This window comes from Meriones unguiculatus, chromosome 7, assembly GCF_030254825.1.
Source record: "Meriones unguiculatus strain TT.TT164.6M chromosome 7, Bangor_MerUng_6.1, whole genome shotgun sequence".
NCBI lineage: Eukaryota > Metazoa > Chordata > Mammalia > Rodentia > Muridae > Meriones > Meriones unguiculatus.
This window is the reverse complement of record NC_083355.1, coordinates 114,131,680-114,148,681: the sequence shown is the minus strand read 5'-3', so window position 1 is coordinate 114,148,681 and position 17,002 is coordinate 114,131,680. Positions and strand designations below refer to the sequence as shown.

The following is a 17,002-nucleotide window of genomic DNA, read 5'->3' as shown; positions in this document are numbered from 1 at the left end:
TAAACCTAGAGGAAACCTACAAAATACGCTTGTTAACAAAGACACACACCTGACAAAACTGACATCTGCTATGCTCCACTGTACTGCACGCAGGAGCTCACAGCGAGCTGTGAAGGGCTCTGTGAAACAACCATGCAATCCACGACAGTTAAATGTGTGCCCAGCCCAGCATCTATTCGGGAATGGTCCTTAGCTGGGCTTTAAATAAGGCTTATATTTTTCTGTTTGTTTGGTTGGTTGATTTTGTTTTGTTGTTGTTGTTTATGAGATATTCCACAATTGGCACTTCTCGTGTCTTATTTAAAAATTTCCTTTACAGAGATCATTTGCCTGGCTTCTACAAAGTGAGTGTTCCCAATCTCAAAACATCAGCATGGATATTTGCTCACCTGGGGCTTCCTGCTCCTTACTTTAGAGGCTCAAAATGATAATCATGATTAAAGCATGTAAACAAACAAACAAACTCGTTCAGGTGATGCGCACCTGTGATCCCTGCACTCGGGGAGGCAGAGGCAGGGAATCTCTTTTGAGTTTGAGGTCAGCGCTACAAAGCAAGTCCAGGACAGCCAAGGTTACACAGAGAAATCCTGTCCCCCCAACCCCCCCCCAAAAAAAAAAACAGAAAGAAAGAAAAAGAAAAAATTCTTTGATAGTTGTGGTAAGGAGAATGGTGTAGAATTTCACATGATAATACTTATTACTAATTAGTCCCATGCTGACTTTAATAAACTGAAGCCTAAAATCATCCCTTTAGTTTTAGACTCATGGAAATCTACAATGTAACAGCCCTGGGCTACAATGCTAAAGATCATTTTGATCTGACTATAGGCACTGTCCTAAATAATGGTACACTTGCTTCTTTTTCCATTTTTATTAAGAAAACCAATAAAAACAAAGACTTTGAATCACCAGTCTCATCATTGGTCTGCTCATCTGGAAATTATGTGGACATTTAACAATTCTCTATCCCGATGAATGGGTATCACTCCCCTAAAGCAACTATCCAAGACCAGTTACCAACATAGGAGAAAACATTCACATAAAAATGGTCGTATGTCCCTAAACAAAATGCTAAGAGCTGCTGGGTAGATGTCATGATGATCCTCGTCTTATTGCATTCCTTTGTAATAACTCTCTTCTTTTTTAAATTCACTTTTTAAAATTCGTAGGCTAATTTCATAATAAAAGTAAAACGTAAGCTTAGAATGTACATAGCTTGTTGGACCCACCTCCCCCCCCAGTCCTGGTATGGAAATAAAAAGGCTAAGTTTCTTTCCAAAAAAGCCAAGGACACATGTCCACACTATTCCCTAAGGAAGGGATAACTGTAAAGGACCTCAGCGCCATCCAGATTTGATCACAATATCCTGGTTCAGATAACTCAAGAGTGGCACTCATCATGGGCCCAAACATCTCCCTTCACTGGTTAATTCGTTAGTTCACATGACACAACACAAAGTTCCACAGACAAGATCTCCCTTTTTTTAAGGAATGAGTCTCCCTTAGGCATGGACCTCAGGGAACAGGCATATTCACCAGCACCTAGGCCTCACTTCAGTCTGCTTCAGTGCTGGTCCCCTGTACCTCCTACTGAGTGAATGTGCCCATGGTTAAGAAGGCCCAATGAAAAGTAAAGAAGCCACCATCTCCTACCACTTGCTATCAGCCAGGGCCACACTGATAGGCAAACATGTAAGTCACATGTGGATGAAATATTTTGGTTCCTAGTACCTTCCCATCATTGGTCCATTCTTGGAGACTTTAGTTTATTTTTTAAACTTATATGCCTTTGAGCTACTACTAAATATACACAAAGAAAGCATCCCAAACAAGGCCACAAACCTGATGTCTCACTTACATTGTTCTCTCTGTCCCTTACATGCAGAACTAACGGCCAAGATTTTGTTTCTTGGAAGAACTGAGTAAGAAGGCTGCCTGTGACCATTCTGTGGAAGAAAAGTAGACTTAGGCAGATTCAAAAGTTTAAACAGAGCCTAGCTAGGTTCCCTTTTAAGAGCCAGTGTTTTCTGTTTATTCTGAAACAATGTAAAAGACACTTGTACATCTATTACCTCATAAGGTCCATCGCTGTTATGATTATAGCTACACAAAGTACCCACTCATGAACGTTAGAACTCCTTTATTGGGCCTTCTTCAGATATTCGATAAAGAGTCATCCTTATTTCATGGTGTATTCTAACTATACAATCTTTAAGGAATACTTAAATTGCTATGTACATCCTAAGAAAGTTAAATGACAGTTACAAGTGGCTTGGATGGGCAGGAAAAGGAATGGTAAATTTCTTGATAAAAGAAAAGTTTTGGACAGAAAAGTGTTGGCACCTGCGGGGAAACTAGAAAGAAAGCAAATCAAGTGAAAAAACAAAACAAAACACAGAAATTAGAGCAAAAAAAAACAAAATCAATAAAATTGAAATATAAAGTCATCTCCTGCCAGTGACACTGTTGAGCTAAGTGTAGGTCCTCATCTCCCCCTCCTCTCCCTGCTCTCTCTGCCTCACCTTCTCCAGGGAATCACGTGACCCAATCCTCCAGCCTCCAGTCCCCCAACTCACCCCAGGAGCCACTCCCGCAGCCTTTCCTTGGAACCCACAGGCTAAGCTGGCCAGGAAAGCAGACAGCAGATACTCACCTCTCTTTCCCTTTCCTGAAAATCCATTCCATCCTATAGCTGATCCATACACAACTTTCCTTTATTTTTTCACTCACTAACATATTTTGTTCCTTTTTGCATTATTGATTTAATAACAAAAAATGTAATTCTAACTAAAGAATCTCAGTAGACAGAAAACAAAACGCACTCTTTCTATATGCGGTTCCCATAAAAATAGTAGGGCTTTTGTCTACTGTATCTATTTAACTGGGGTGCTCAGCACTTTGAAGCTGAATAAAATCCTTGCGGATATGCTCCAAGATCACTGGCCTAGGTTTGAACTTTTCCTTCCTTCATTTGAACCACCATTTGCTCACTCACAAACAACAATAAAAATCAACAGACAGTAAGTCACAATAACAAACATGACATGGTTCACACAAAACGGTAGGTGCCTCTTTCCACAGTGAGCGTCAGCGTCTAGGGGAATGTTCACCCTCCTGAGCCTCAGCAGCCCTGTGACCACTAGATCAATGCTGGTTCCTTACATTTTTGATATTTTAACCACAGTCCAGGAAGTAAGCCTGCATCTACCATCCACTATCTCCTTAATAGTGAGGAACAGGGTCCTCAGTTTCACAGGACTCGGGGCACTGTGCAAATGGCTATCAATCAGATTTAATAAATTTATGTTGGAATTTATTGCTTCAAAATGTACAATTGGATAAGGGGCAACATACAGCTATCTTTTATCCTTGATCATTTAAATATTTATTTCCTTAAGTATTTGCTTAGTTTTATTAATTTTCTTACAGTGAGAACAACTTAAAACCCTAGGGTAACCTAGGAACAAAATCTGAAATCTTCCTAATTTCTGATATTTAGTAAACAAGTGCTCATGAAGACTATTCTTTTTACATATTTGCTTGGGGGGGGTCTTTGTGTGTGTGTGTGTGTGTGTGTGTGTGTGTGTGTGTGCGAGCGCGCGTGTGTGTGCGCATGTGAGCATGCATACACGTACCAGTTCACACATGAAGAGATAAGAAGACAACTTCGGGAATAAGTTCTTTCCTTCCAACATGTGGGCATGGGGGATTGAACTCGGGTACTTGGACTGGGTAGCAGGTACGTTAACCCACTAAGCCATCTCATGGGCCTCTTATGAAGTCTATAATGGACCTCAGAGTTAAAGGGTTAATCAAAATCATTGATTCAGATACCCCAGAAATCTCATCATCGGCCAAGGCTTGGTTGTCTGTGGGTTAGTTAGTTCTTTCTTTGTTTATCAGCTCACTTACAGTGTTGTTACTACCAATAAAGTCAGTAAACATGAGCTACAAATCTGAAAATGGTGGTACTAAGATACATGTGATGGTCCGAGATCTCAGCTGCCTCCCTTTGTGTCTAAGTCACCTATGAACTTTCTGTGCTCTTCTTTCATTAAGTTTATCTGAATCGTAAGGATAATCCACGCGGCAGTCAGCCTACAAGATGGTGTTTGGTGGGTCCCACACCTGTGGCACCTCCACCCTGTGTTCTCTCTTCACACCTTGAATCATGGCTGTCAGTGTGACCAGTAGAACACCATAGAAGTCTGTGACTTGCGAGGTGGCTTATATTGTACACTAAGAATCTACCTGATTCTGCCATGCCTTGATTGCTCTGGGGAAGATAACTGCCATGTTCTAAGGACACTCAAGGCGGAACACTCATGTGGAGAAGATGCGTGGTCCCCATCAACAGCCAGCCATGGACACGAACCTTGCAGGCAGATACCATACACACACTTGAGCAAACACTTTACACCACCAAATTGACAGGAGACACCACACAGAAGAAACCCCTAGGTTCTGGGCTCATGGAAATAACATGTTTCATGTTTGAGTCATGAAGTCACTGGGTGAGCTACTGTACAGCTAGCGATGACAACCATTCTCAGCAAACAGTCCTAGTTCTGAGACTTGGCATCAGAATTATTTCAAATTTGGAATTGGCTTTTTCAACAAAACAAAACATTTTAAAATTAGGGCCCAAAAAGAGACAAACTTATTTTTTCCCCTAGTCACCTTATACATGTGACCGGAAGGAATTTTCACACCTGTATTTTGCCTGTAACTCCTCACGAGGACAAGTGTGGAGTCCTCCAGATGCACCAAAAGTAAATGCTCAGCAAGTCTCAGACTTAAGGACATTTTCTGACTTTCTAGGTTAGAGGAAGAGTCAGCTATGCACCACCTTCCAATCACGGCAAGGGTGTCAAAGCTGCCTTCTTCCCTCATCCCACATGCTCCATCCGCATGAGTTCAGGCCCCAGACATGCACCACTGATGGAATGTATAAACTGCTAACAACACAAAACAAACCTCAGTACTAAGAAACCCTGAGGATGAACTGAAGCTCTCTGTGATTAACAGATTTAGGCTGAGCAGAATCCTATTAACCACAAACTTAGGTTGATTCCCTCTGCTGGTCCTATAAGCATTCTTTTATTTTATTCATATACAGGCTATACAAGGGAATATATTCTATTCCCTTGACATAATTTAGGAATAAACAGGCTACCTGTGGAATAAAGATGATGATCCAGTCAGCTAATGTGTGAGTTAGGAGGCCCTCAGATCACTGTTTCAAGGTAGACCCTCAGCAAGGCACAGTGAGGTCTTTGGAAAAAGATAAATGAGGGTAGGGTGTCTGTGGGTAGCAGCACACAGACAGTCCTAATGGCTGCATTTATTTCTCCTGTGTTCGGGAGTGAATTTTAGTTTCTGTTGTATTAAAAATTAAAGAGTACATAAGTCAGTATGTAAGAAGTAGAGTTATTTTGGAGTCAGTAATGGGAATGTAATAGCATCCAAGTTTGGATTAGCCACTCAATCCCTCATGAGGCAGCCTATTAAAGGAGTTAAGCCTGTGGTTTCTATTCTTTGCAGAGTGTGTGTTGTACTTCACACAAGAAAAACACCTCCATTCTTCACAGGGTGTGCTGTACTTCAGAGTAAGAATGCCATGGCTGATGAAACTGTTCAGTAAGAGGGAGATGTTGGTTTCCACTTGCGTGGTAAAGAGGCTTGGAGACTTTTGTACTTCTAAAGTTTATTTCTTTGACACAGGTTGCTTGTCACTAACTTCTGTCAAAGGCATAGATGAACAATATATAAATAAAATAAGAGTATGTACTGCAGGACCAGCCGTAGAAATGAACTGAAATATGCAGTTTAATACAATTCACTACAACTTAGGTTGGTTAAAGATGGAGGGGTTTTATTAATCATTAAAGAGTCTAAATTAATCAGATCTCTGGGCTGGGAAAATGACTCAATCAGTGGGTAAAAGCACTTACTGAGAAAGCCACATGGCCCACATTCAATTACCACAGAACACCATGAGGAGAGAAACAACTTCCAAACACTTCCTCAGACACGTGCACACTGGCATACGCACACCCACTCACAAAAACACATTTCTGTTTCACAGAACTTGCTTTTAACTGCCCCCAGATCTGGATCCCTTCAGGTAATCAACCGAGATTTGAGCTCATTCTTTCATTCACCTTTAAGGGTACATCAGAACAAAAAGCAGGTGAGACACTGGACCAAAACATTAGCTACATACATAGACCCAGTTATCACCTATATAATTGACAAGAGATTATTGTCTTTAGTGGTGAATACTGTCTTTGCTGAATTAGATTGATATAATACTTATTACTGTGTGCACTGAAGTCATCCATGTTTGGCCTTCTTTCAATTAGACAATTATTCAAACAATCATTTTCATATAAATAATTTGTCTCTTGTCTAAATAAAACCAGTGGCCATCTGCCCAACACAACTCAAATGGCAGCACCATGGTTCATGGCCTAGGACATGCCCTTCAGGGAAATGGTCAAAAAGACTTGATCTACATATACAGTGAAGCTCAGGGTGTCAGAAAATAACAACACGAGTAATAATACTTATTTCTTTTTTCCCCTTTTCCAAATTCACCATCTTTATTCATGGACGCAAACCCATCCCATTCTAATATAATTCACACGTGGGAAGAGCTAAAACCAAGAGTGATGACCAAGGACTTTGACTATGTTCAACTTGCACATCTCACAGCAGAAATAAGGGGGGAGGTGTCTTTTTCCAAAATTATTCTGATTTACAGTTTAGTCAAAACTCTTTGATTCACACATCTTAGAAAACTCACAGCTCTATAGGTTATGGATATAATTTCTCCTTGTCCTTGCTGATTTATTCACTGATGTGCTAATATAAACGATAAATTAATAAATCAAAAAGGCCAAGAGCAACATCGCTGAATAAAACAGCTGTCTGTCAAGTGTCCATTCCCCAAAGATTAACAGGTCAATCAGAGTTCTTATCTCCCACCATCTCTATTTTCACTGTTGGTCCATGTTTGCCCTCTTTAGGACTTAAAGATGGTGTCATGAATAAGCAAACACCCAGGACCTTACTACACAACTAGAATCAAGAGATAATTTTGGTCATTGTCCTGTGCCCTTTAACATTAATATGTATGTAATAGAATATTAAGCAACCTTGAAAATGAAAGAAAAACCACTTCTCTACTTTAATTGGATTATAGTGATGGTAAATCACATGAATTATCAGCCCCCAGTCTGAACACATTTCCATCAATGCTTACCACTGCATCTGTTAGTGTTACTTATGAATTATACCCATTTATTACTTTGAAAAAATTCAAGCAACATTCATAAGCCAACCTCCCAACCCAAGAACATAAAATTCAAGCTATTACTCACATAAATTTCTTCTTTCCTTACCCACAGAGGTAAAAGCCAAGACCTTCGGCATTCCAGGATAATTCAGTTGGAGTGGCTGCATCCCCTTGATGAAATCAAGCACGAACTTTCAAAAGACAAAAGGCCTACAATTAGATGTAGCAGTATGTACGTATCTCAGAAACAGTGTGGTTCAAAAGATGGTTTCATACGTGTCCACCAAGTAGTCTAAGAATAGTTCTACCCCATTACCCACACTCTTCACCCCCCCCACCGCCACTCACACAAACATACACCGCTGTGGGTCCCCTGTTAGTATCTTCTATTTTTCTATTTTTTTTCCCTTTAGATTCCACATGTACCCAATAGGTAGCTACCTCCTACACCTCTGAAAATGTCTATGGCAACACCTTAATGCAGCTAAGCATGAGTGTCTGTGTGTCTAGGCGTCCTCCATGACATAGAGGTGTGGCAGATTTTACTGGTGTACCACAGGGGAATTCAGGATTAAAACTTGACTAAGAGCTGTTGCTTCACATCGTGATTTCTTAACTTTCTTGTAGGTAACACTCGACATTTTCCTCACACATTCCTCCAGTCCTCTCCCAGGAGCCACTGAGGCCCAAAAGCCTGATGCTACACTGGCCTGCATTTCTCTCAGGCATTTGCCACCCCCCATGACCTGGCAATAATGTGTGTATCTAATAGACTTCAGTTTATGGTTTAATCAAAAGCATTGACACATGTGCCCCAGAAGTACTCATTACCGATCCAAGCTCAATAGATTTTCCTCATTTATTTATCTGTACGTGGCTGACTCTTTCTGCATAATTTATTGATTTTTTTTTTCATTCAGGGTTTCTCTGATTAAAAACCTTAGTGCCCATGAATCATGGAAATCTGAAAACAAAATCTTTCACTAACACAGCAAGCGATTTCCAGGCTCCTGTCCACAGCGCAGGTAAATAAGACGTTGTATTAATTGGACCTAAGGCCTGAACATATAGATTAATCAACCAGGTGGCTTCCTACCACTCTGATGTCCATGATTCATTCAACTGCCTCCTAAAGTCAGTGAGGTGAATGAGTTCACCTCAACCTCCACAGGAGAGACAGACAGACCACACTCAGGATCACCCGAGAGTCTTCCTGCACACTATTTAAAACCTCAGATCAGCTCTCTACTGATGGGAAAACAGAACATAAAAACAAAATAGAACTTTAGAGAACTGTGTCGATGAATACAACAGCCATAAGCTTATTTTTAAAGGGCCTGGGTAGCACTAAATCCACAGAAACTCAGTCTGAGCCAACAGCTGACACCTGGCTGGTTTGTTCATTTTTATTTTGTTTTGTTTTGATAATTGAAAGATAAAATTGTGCACATTAAGTGTACGCATGATGTTTCGAAGGGCTTAAACACCACAGAATGACTAATTTCTAGCTAGCTAATTTCTGCACTACCTGATTATCACATCTGTGCCAAAAACACTTCACATTGCCCCAATGATGGAACCCTTTGTTGTTGCTTTTGTTTTGCTTTGCTTTGCTTTGCTTTGTTTCCTTTTCTGTGGCTATTTGGTTTGGGGCCTGTTTTCTTTTCTAAGATAAGATCTAATTATGTGGCTCAGGATAGCATCAAACACATAGCAATCACCCTGCCTCAGTCTCCTGGCTGCTAGAATGATAAGCAAGAGCTGTCATGCCTGGCTAACCTTTTATTTTATGTCCGTTGGCAATTGTCATTCTTCCATCTGAGGTGAACTCGTGGATGGCACAAACCATTCAACACACCATGAACCACTGTGCTTACATGAGACTCTTCATCCTAGCCTACAGAGCAAGAACCGCCAGGTGCAGGGCATTGAATCTGAGAAGTAAAAGGCTTTAGTAAGTTGCAATAATCTTTTTCTAAAGGGTGACCAATACTTTAGAAGCAATTAACATACTTGCTATAAATTTTGGAGAATCAGAATTTTTAAAAATACAGGTTTTAGGAAACTCAGGAGCAAAACAGCCTTAAGCTATCATCGTGATACCTTAGTCTCCATATAATGAATCTAGCCAACCACAGCTTTCACACAGGCCTGTGATTAACCAAAGAATGGCTCTTATTTGGCCTCTTCAATTAGTAATTTACGTGATATAAAAAAGCTCCCTTATATGCAGGTCTTGGCAACAATGTGTGTGTATTATTATACATAATATACCTGTATTATATATAATATGTTTGTGTATGGAGGCATAATGAAATAGAAAGAAAGGAAAACAAGACTGAATAATAACAAAGCTCGCATGGCGGTGAGCTCATGTAAGTCCTTTGAATACTATCTCAATAGCTAACAAAGGTTCAATTCAAAACGAGTCCTGAAAGGGGCAGTATCCACATACAGTTCCTGAGGGGCTTTTACCTTCCTAGGAGATTTTGAATATGAAATTACATTTCATTGTCTGGATATTTCTGTAGGCTGTAGCTCTTTGTAACTACAAGAAAAATTATTGTGTTGTATTCTTTAGATGAATGTTTAAAATAATAATTATGAAATTGTTGAGAATTCTGATTCATTGCTCCTAAATCTCAAAGAGTAACAATTGAGGAGTTTGAAAACAAAGAAAATTGCTTTTTACTCTATGTCACAATTCTAAAATGTATTACTGTGGCTGAGTAAGTGATGCACTAAATAAGTAAATAAACTTGACCAATCTACACGAGCTCCATTAGAAATTTTAGGTGTAGACCACATCCCAATTAAAATACTCAAAGTCCAATGGCTTGGTGTGGCAGGGGGCAGTCTACTGGACAGGGTGTGTCTATAAAATAACTTCACAAAGTAATATGTAATCCCCCCCCCCTTTTTTTCCCCTCTTCTCTCTCCATCTCCAGGATCTCACTGTAGAGCCCAGGCTAGCCTTACACACAGATTCCAACCACTTCAGCATTCTTGCTGGTATTACTGGTAAGCACCACTCCACTAACGTTTTTGTTTTTATTACTTTTTCTTTTTTTTTTGGGGGAGGGGGGAATGTCTTACTTTGTAGCCCATGATACCATGATAGCCTCAAAGATGTGGTCCAACTTCTTGACTCAGCTTTGAAATCGCTAGGATGCTAGGCATGGCCCTATGTCTGGCTCCCAGTCACCCTTCTTGTTACCATAAAGAATCCATACTCATTGCCCATTGTCTTCCCCCCCTTTCCCTTAATTTGTCTGGAATTCAAAGTTGATACAACAAGCTATTATGAATTTCATCAGGAGATTACTTAAACAGTAGTAGAAAAGGAATGTGAGCTCTTGAAATGCTAACAACAGCCTTACTGTATGTTACAGAGATTGAGTTCTGTTGAGGTGGATTGAGGTCTCTCATTTATGGATTACCCTTCTGTTGATCTGAATTAATCAGAAACCATCATATTATCATCTTTCTGCCAAAGGTAGACTGGAGTGTTTTATTTTGTAAGGTCAAGGATGGAACCTCAGCTATGCCAGGCAAGTATTCTCTCACTGAGCTACATTCCCAGCCCTTTAGTATTCACTAATCATTTGTTCGGGCTAGTTTATAATACAAAGAATAAGAAATTTTTCATTCTTTATAGCCATATTTTAAGCATTCAACACTTCAATGAAGACTTTCTCCCCTCTGCAGCAAGATTCTTGGGGCAAGACCAGGATTTGCTTTCTCCCTATAGCAATAGCTTACCTGCTTCCTAACGAGCTTACCTGGATCGCTCTTGAGATTGAGTCACAACGCCACCATCTTCAGCTCACACTGAGTCTCGTTCATTTGATTAGTTCACTTCTATTGTAAAAGATTTATTATGTCTTTGTGTGTGTGTGTGTGTGTGTGTGTGTGTGTACACACACAAGTGCACAAGTGCCTTTGGAATCCAGAAAAGAGATCTTGTCCCCTGGAAGTGGAGTTACAGCTAACTGTGAGCTGCCTGAGAGGGGAGCTGGGATCTGAACAGGAAGCTCTCCTGACCACTGAGCAATCTCCATCCCTGAGATCTGAGCGTTTCTAAGGAAATGTGAGCCCTCAAACTGCATCCGTGCCTTCTTACATAGGCAATGCCTTTCATCTTCTTCTCCTCACTTCTCACTCAAAAAATAAAGAACTTAGGACTTTGCTTATGGTCAAATGTCTAAACAAATCATGTAACATACACAATAAAACCGAAAACAGCTGGTTAAGAGAATGGAATGAACAGGCTGCTGTTATGGTGGTTAAGCGTACATTACTGAATTAAAATCCTTTCATAATTGGACCATTCTCCTCACCAGTCCATGTTTTGGGCTTTCCATTCTTTTATGCATGTATGTAATTATTTACTTTTAGAACTAAAATTAACATCCAACATACCACTGTATTTGCATGGTTATAAGCAAATTGGCTATTTTCTCAAACAAAAAAAATTTAAAGGACCATAATTCCTTGATAATATGCATTTTATCTTCAGGTCTCTGTCAAGAGGTCATCTACAAAGTCTAGCCCTGCTATGAGAGGATTCTAGGAGGATCTTCATGTGCCTTTTATGGGATACTTCCTCGTCATAGCACATAGAGGAATGCTCCATCACTTCCTCCATGACACCTATGACTAGGTTTCCTTCTTAAGATAGCAACAATGCCCTGTGAGTCTTGGCTGAGCTGGGTCTGGTTTGTCCCTAACAAGGTAGCTGATCTCTTGGTCCTGACCAAGAAAAAAGTTACCGTCAACTATATCAGTCAGAGGAGGACACTCTAAAACAAAATGTGGATTAACTGTTGTAGATTATTACTAACAAGTCCCAAAGACACAGAGGTCAGACATTTTATAGGACCAACAAGTCAGCAGGCAGCCCCTGTCTATTGGCAGATGGCTACCAGCAGGACAGGAAAGATTCTCATACCTTGAAGACCTGGGTAACTCTAACCCTGCTCAAAATGAAAACTGGGGTATCAGAAAACTTTTTTTTTTCATTTCCAGGACATTTTATCATCTTTCCTTTATTGCTGATTTTTTTCATTCATTTGCTTACTTGTTCATGAATCCTCTTGAACTCTCTAGCTAAGGATTTTACAATATGAAGATGGGGGCTAAAGAGGTGGCTCAGAGTTAGGAGCACATGTTACTCTTTGCAGAGGACCTAGGTTCAGTTCCCATCAACCACATGGTGGCTCACAAACAGCAGTAACTCCATTTTGGGGACCAGACACCCTCAACTGACTTCCATTGGCACCAGGCATGCATGTAAATCAAATTTTAAATTTGTTTTAAAGCATGAAAACATCAGCTCTCGCATTTTATGTACCTTTCATCTTCAAAAAAGGGTGAAAAATCTTCATGAGTATTACATCACTAAATAGATTACAATGTACCCACTCTATATAATTGAAAGCATTTGTTGGAAACGTACAACCTGGGTCCATTTCCAGAGTTGCATACTTCAGTGGAACTGATTAATAAGCTTAATAGATGTACTATATTAGCCTTGATGGCCTATTCGGTTTTGTTTTTACATTTATAAAAAATCATCAAATAACAGTTGTAAATCATAGCCAATAACTAGAAACTACCAATTACATCCTTCTATATACAAAGCTCTATCATATCTGAACTGACCTGGTTCATAAGCAGGTATGTATCTAGGCACAGTGCACAAATTAGCAGTTTACAGAGCTGAGCTACTTCTGCTTGGATGTCACCCAATGAGTAGAATCGTGTGACTAGAACTTCAGGTCACGGTGTCTTAATTTCCTTAGCCCGTTTGTTTTGTTTTATAAGTGCATCCATTTTTTAATATATACATAAACATTCATGAACACACTACTGCCAAATGACAAAAAAATACGTAACTCATGACATATGACATACATATGGCACATGTGTCTGGAAATAAGCATTACATACTTCCTTTGTGATGTGTGTGCTCAGTTTGTGCAGGCGCGCCTGGGTGTTCGGGCACTGACCATGTTGTTTAGTGACACAGGTTCTCTCACTGACCTGGAACTCCCAATGAAGGGTGGCTGGCCAGAGAATCGCAGAGCTCTTCTTACCTCTGCCTCCCCAGGGCTGAGACAGTAAGCATGCTACCATGCCCATTTTCTTGTATGTGGGTACCAGGAAACTGACTACAGGCCCTTGTAAGGCAAGCAAGCACATTACCAATTGAGCTGTCATCCAAGCCTGAGATGCTCCATTTTTCTTTGCTATTTTCTACATAGGGAACAGCCTACTATATCATTTCTAATTCGGTAATTATTATGCCTAATTGGATTAATTACCCTTGGTCCATGACAGTCTCATCACTGACTAGTGCTTTGGCCATATTTGATTTTATTTACAAACTCAATCATGTTTAATAATGCAATAAACACCCACCAGCCAACCACCCAAGTTCAAAATAACAAAACTAGCCATCACTCACATTGTTGGCCCATGGCTCATTGCCCACGGCGGTCACTGCCAAGGTCTCCACGAGCAGGGTAGGCTCCATTCACATTAGGGCCTCCAATCTGTGGAACACAAGGCAGATATTAAAAAGGATGAAGTAGGAAGATGTTCTTCATGGCCATTAGTGGGCAGGGCAGCTAATCTTAATCTCAGATCATGATACAAGCCCAATCACAAATTCATTCATTCATTCATTCATTCATTCATTCATTCATTTGTACATTTCATATTATTCTAATGAATAATTCACTGTACAAAAAAATGAAAGCAACTATTTATATAAATATTGATCCCTACACTTCCTGTCCACAGGGAAATAACAGACCTTCTTCCAAACAGACCCAGGTACAGAGTTGGAGATACAGCCATTTTTAGATTCCAGACACAAGCTTATCATTATTGTCTATTCATCCTTCCCATTGTTTTCACACACTTTTAAATACAATAAATACAGATGAACTGCGTGCTAACCCAGAGAAGACATCTCGGTGCATCCAAATGATTCTTAACATATAGAGGTAAAAATATTAGTTTTTAGAAGGCTGCAATTATACATCAATAGATAAAAATTAACCTTTTGGCCAGAAAACACTGCTGGCGGCCCACTCTTGGGCTCCTTTCATCTTGCCGCTATTTATTTACTCATTTAATTCCTTTTAAACAGCAGACCAGGTAGAGTCGACGTCACCCACCGGCGCAGGACCACTGACTGTTCTGCATACCCGAGGGCCCTCTCACTCACAGCCCAGCAGGCAACAGTTGGCCGGGATTGGTCTCTTAATTACGTCAGCCAAACTCAGAGTAGAAAAAGGGCACTTAGCAGAGCTCAGTGGGTGTGAAGAACAGGAGTGAGTCAGAGAGTACAACTTTTCTTTGTAAGAATGTTAAGTTCTCAGTGGATAAGGTACAGATCGCCAAATCTAATTAACAGAAACATCTATTGATAATTAACACAGAATGTCCATCTTACGTAGTCTCCTCCCACATATAAGCAGTCCAGTGTGGGCTACTGGACAGAAAACATCAAAGCTTATTATCTGTACAATTTTTATCAAGTAAACAATCTTAAAATAGGATAGAAAATAACTCATCACCAGTCTACATATGATGAACCTTAATTTTATGCATAATTAATTTAATTTATGCATAGCACATTTTATACATAACCTTACACCATTCCTTATTACTTCCTGAGGGGGACCTACCAGGCCTGCCACTTCTCCAAAGTGGACATAAGAGGGGCACAGAAGGGAAGGAAATGGCTGCTGGGCTCTTTCGCTCAGAAAAGTCAGGCTAGCAGACCTGGGTCAGTCTTGGTACTTTATTTGAAGGACTCTCAAATCTACTGGATCCAAGGCATGAGGACAGTATTTCTTATTCATTTTTTTCATTTTTAATAATAAAATTCACAGCCCCAAACCACTCTGAGCTTTTTTATTCTATGTTACCCACTTGTGTTAAGTTAACCCCTGTCCTTGGTTCGTGGCCAACACTCGTCCTCAGGCCTTATCCATGTCTGGATTTATTTACTATTTGAACCACTTAGGACTAACCACACAAGACCACCACCCTGTCACCCCCATTGTCCGGCTGGCCACCTGGAATTTTAACAATGTTTCTCCCCTCCTCGTTTACACACATAAGATCTAAAAACATGTGTATTCTTAAAACATGTTTTCCAAGAGCCAATGATCTTCTTAAGATAGACTGCTTGACTTCAGGATGGGTCTACCCAGATTTGGTGACAGGACTTGAACCCAGCCCTTCACACACATGTGCTGCTTCTACCTATAGTCACAGACATGAGGCAAGAGAAGCCTACAAAAATACCCACACTATGACATCCACCCCTGAAGTCAGCCTGAACCTCTAACTAGCTGTGTGACATCAAGAAAATTAAGGAGCCTCTCTGTGCTCTGCTCCCTGTGCAAAAGACACCCACAGCTATGGCCCCTGAGCAAAGTTAGTCACCCTCTTCACAGCCAGTTAGAAGCCCTCCCAGGCCATTTCTGAGCCCCTTGTCCAAATCTTTGCTCCCGCAGCTGCAGCAGTGCCCGAGCGATGGTGAGAGACAGACAGACAAACCAGGTTCCACCCCAGCAGGCACTCATGAGCTGTGGAACTGCAGAGACGGGACCCGGTCTCTCTGTCTTAGGCCCCGACCTCGGAGGATTTGTAGAGTGAGGACAGCAACACCTTCCTGGGGCCAACAGGGTGAAGGCTACGGACCGACCGATGGACCAGGTGGACTCACAAGTCCGATCCTCAGAGCAACATCCCCCCTGTGCATACCTGGCAGCCAGCCACACCCCACACACACACCTATCTGCTCAAATAGTCCCCTAAAGGTTAGACAATCAGACTCGCTCCATGCTCAGGCCTAGCCGTGGGTTTCAGCGAGAATGGACCTTGGGGCAGACATCACTGGGAGCTGTTCCTTTGTGGTCAAGACATCCCAGTTCAAAGAAGAAATCCACTCGAGAGGGGTGCACTTCTGAAAACCAAGAGACAATGCAGGAAATGAATTGATCTCTGGGAGTCTATGCAGCCAGAACGGTTGTTTTCTTTCGTGTTTTGTTTTTCTTTAGATGAGGTCTCTTGAAACCCAGGCTGGCCTGAGGATGGTATTGAACTCCTGATCTGTTGCTCGCACCTCTTGACTGCTGGGATGAGAGGGGTTTCGAACCCTGGGCTTCCAGAAAGCCAGGAGAGCAGTCCACCAACTGAGCTACACCCCCGCCCTGCACTGCCATGAATTTCATGAAGCTCAGACTGTTCCTTTCTGAACCAAAGGGGGCTCTCACTAACCAAGCCAAGCCAGTTTCACACCCCACTCCCAGCATGGGGCCTCAGGTGGCCTGAGTGTCCCCTGGGAGCCCCAGGAGATATCAGCACGGTTTGTCCTGCACCCGGCCCAGAACACGCGAGGCACATGTTAGCATACATTATGTCATTTCATTCCCACCACAGTCCTGTCGATTAGACATAATAGCCATAATTAGCCAATAGTTACTGAACGCAGACACTGTACCGAGCACCCTGCAGCCTGCTGTGCACACGGGTATTCCTCGGGTGTGGGTCCCACGGGGCAACAGACATCCTCCCTCCCGGTCAGTTCCAGGCAATAGGTCTGGATGCTGAGAACAGGGCAAAATCCTCGGAGAACTATCATCCCTGTGGGTGAAGACAGAATAAGAGAGTACTCAG

General features: G+C 41.3%; 1 long non-coding RNA gene and 1 other non-coding gene across 51 annotated transcripts in view; both read right to left on the bottom strand.

The window, feature by feature from the left end:
* Nucleotides 1-17,002, bottom strand: part of LOC110551793 (uncharacterized) — a 68,054-nt gene that overhangs the window by 37,960 nt on the left and 13,092 nt on the right. For 35 of the 50 annotated variants that reach the window (XR_009593124.1, XR_009593128.1, XR_009593130.1 and 32 more), the window contains exons 6-9: nt 16,827-16,969; nt 9,080-13,857; nt 7,386-7,491; nt 1,859-1,946 (exon numbers count right to left, since the gene is read on the bottom strand). This is a non-coding gene — a long non-coding RNA (uncharacterized LOC110551793). Of the gene's footprint in view, nt 1-1,858; nt 1,947-3,635; nt 3,651-7,385; nt 7,492-9,079; nt 13,858-16,826; nt 16,970-17,002 lie in introns of those variants that run through there. The other 15 variants (XR_009593084.1, XR_009593094.1, XR_009593096.1 and 12 more) reach the window with 11 other exon arrangements.
* Nucleotides 3,788-3,858, bottom strand: LOC132655592 (small nucleolar RNA SNORD113/SNORD114 family). Its single transcript, XR_009593385.1, has one exon. It is a non-coding gene; the product is annotated as a small nucleolar RNA SNORD113/SNORD114 family (small nucleolar RNA).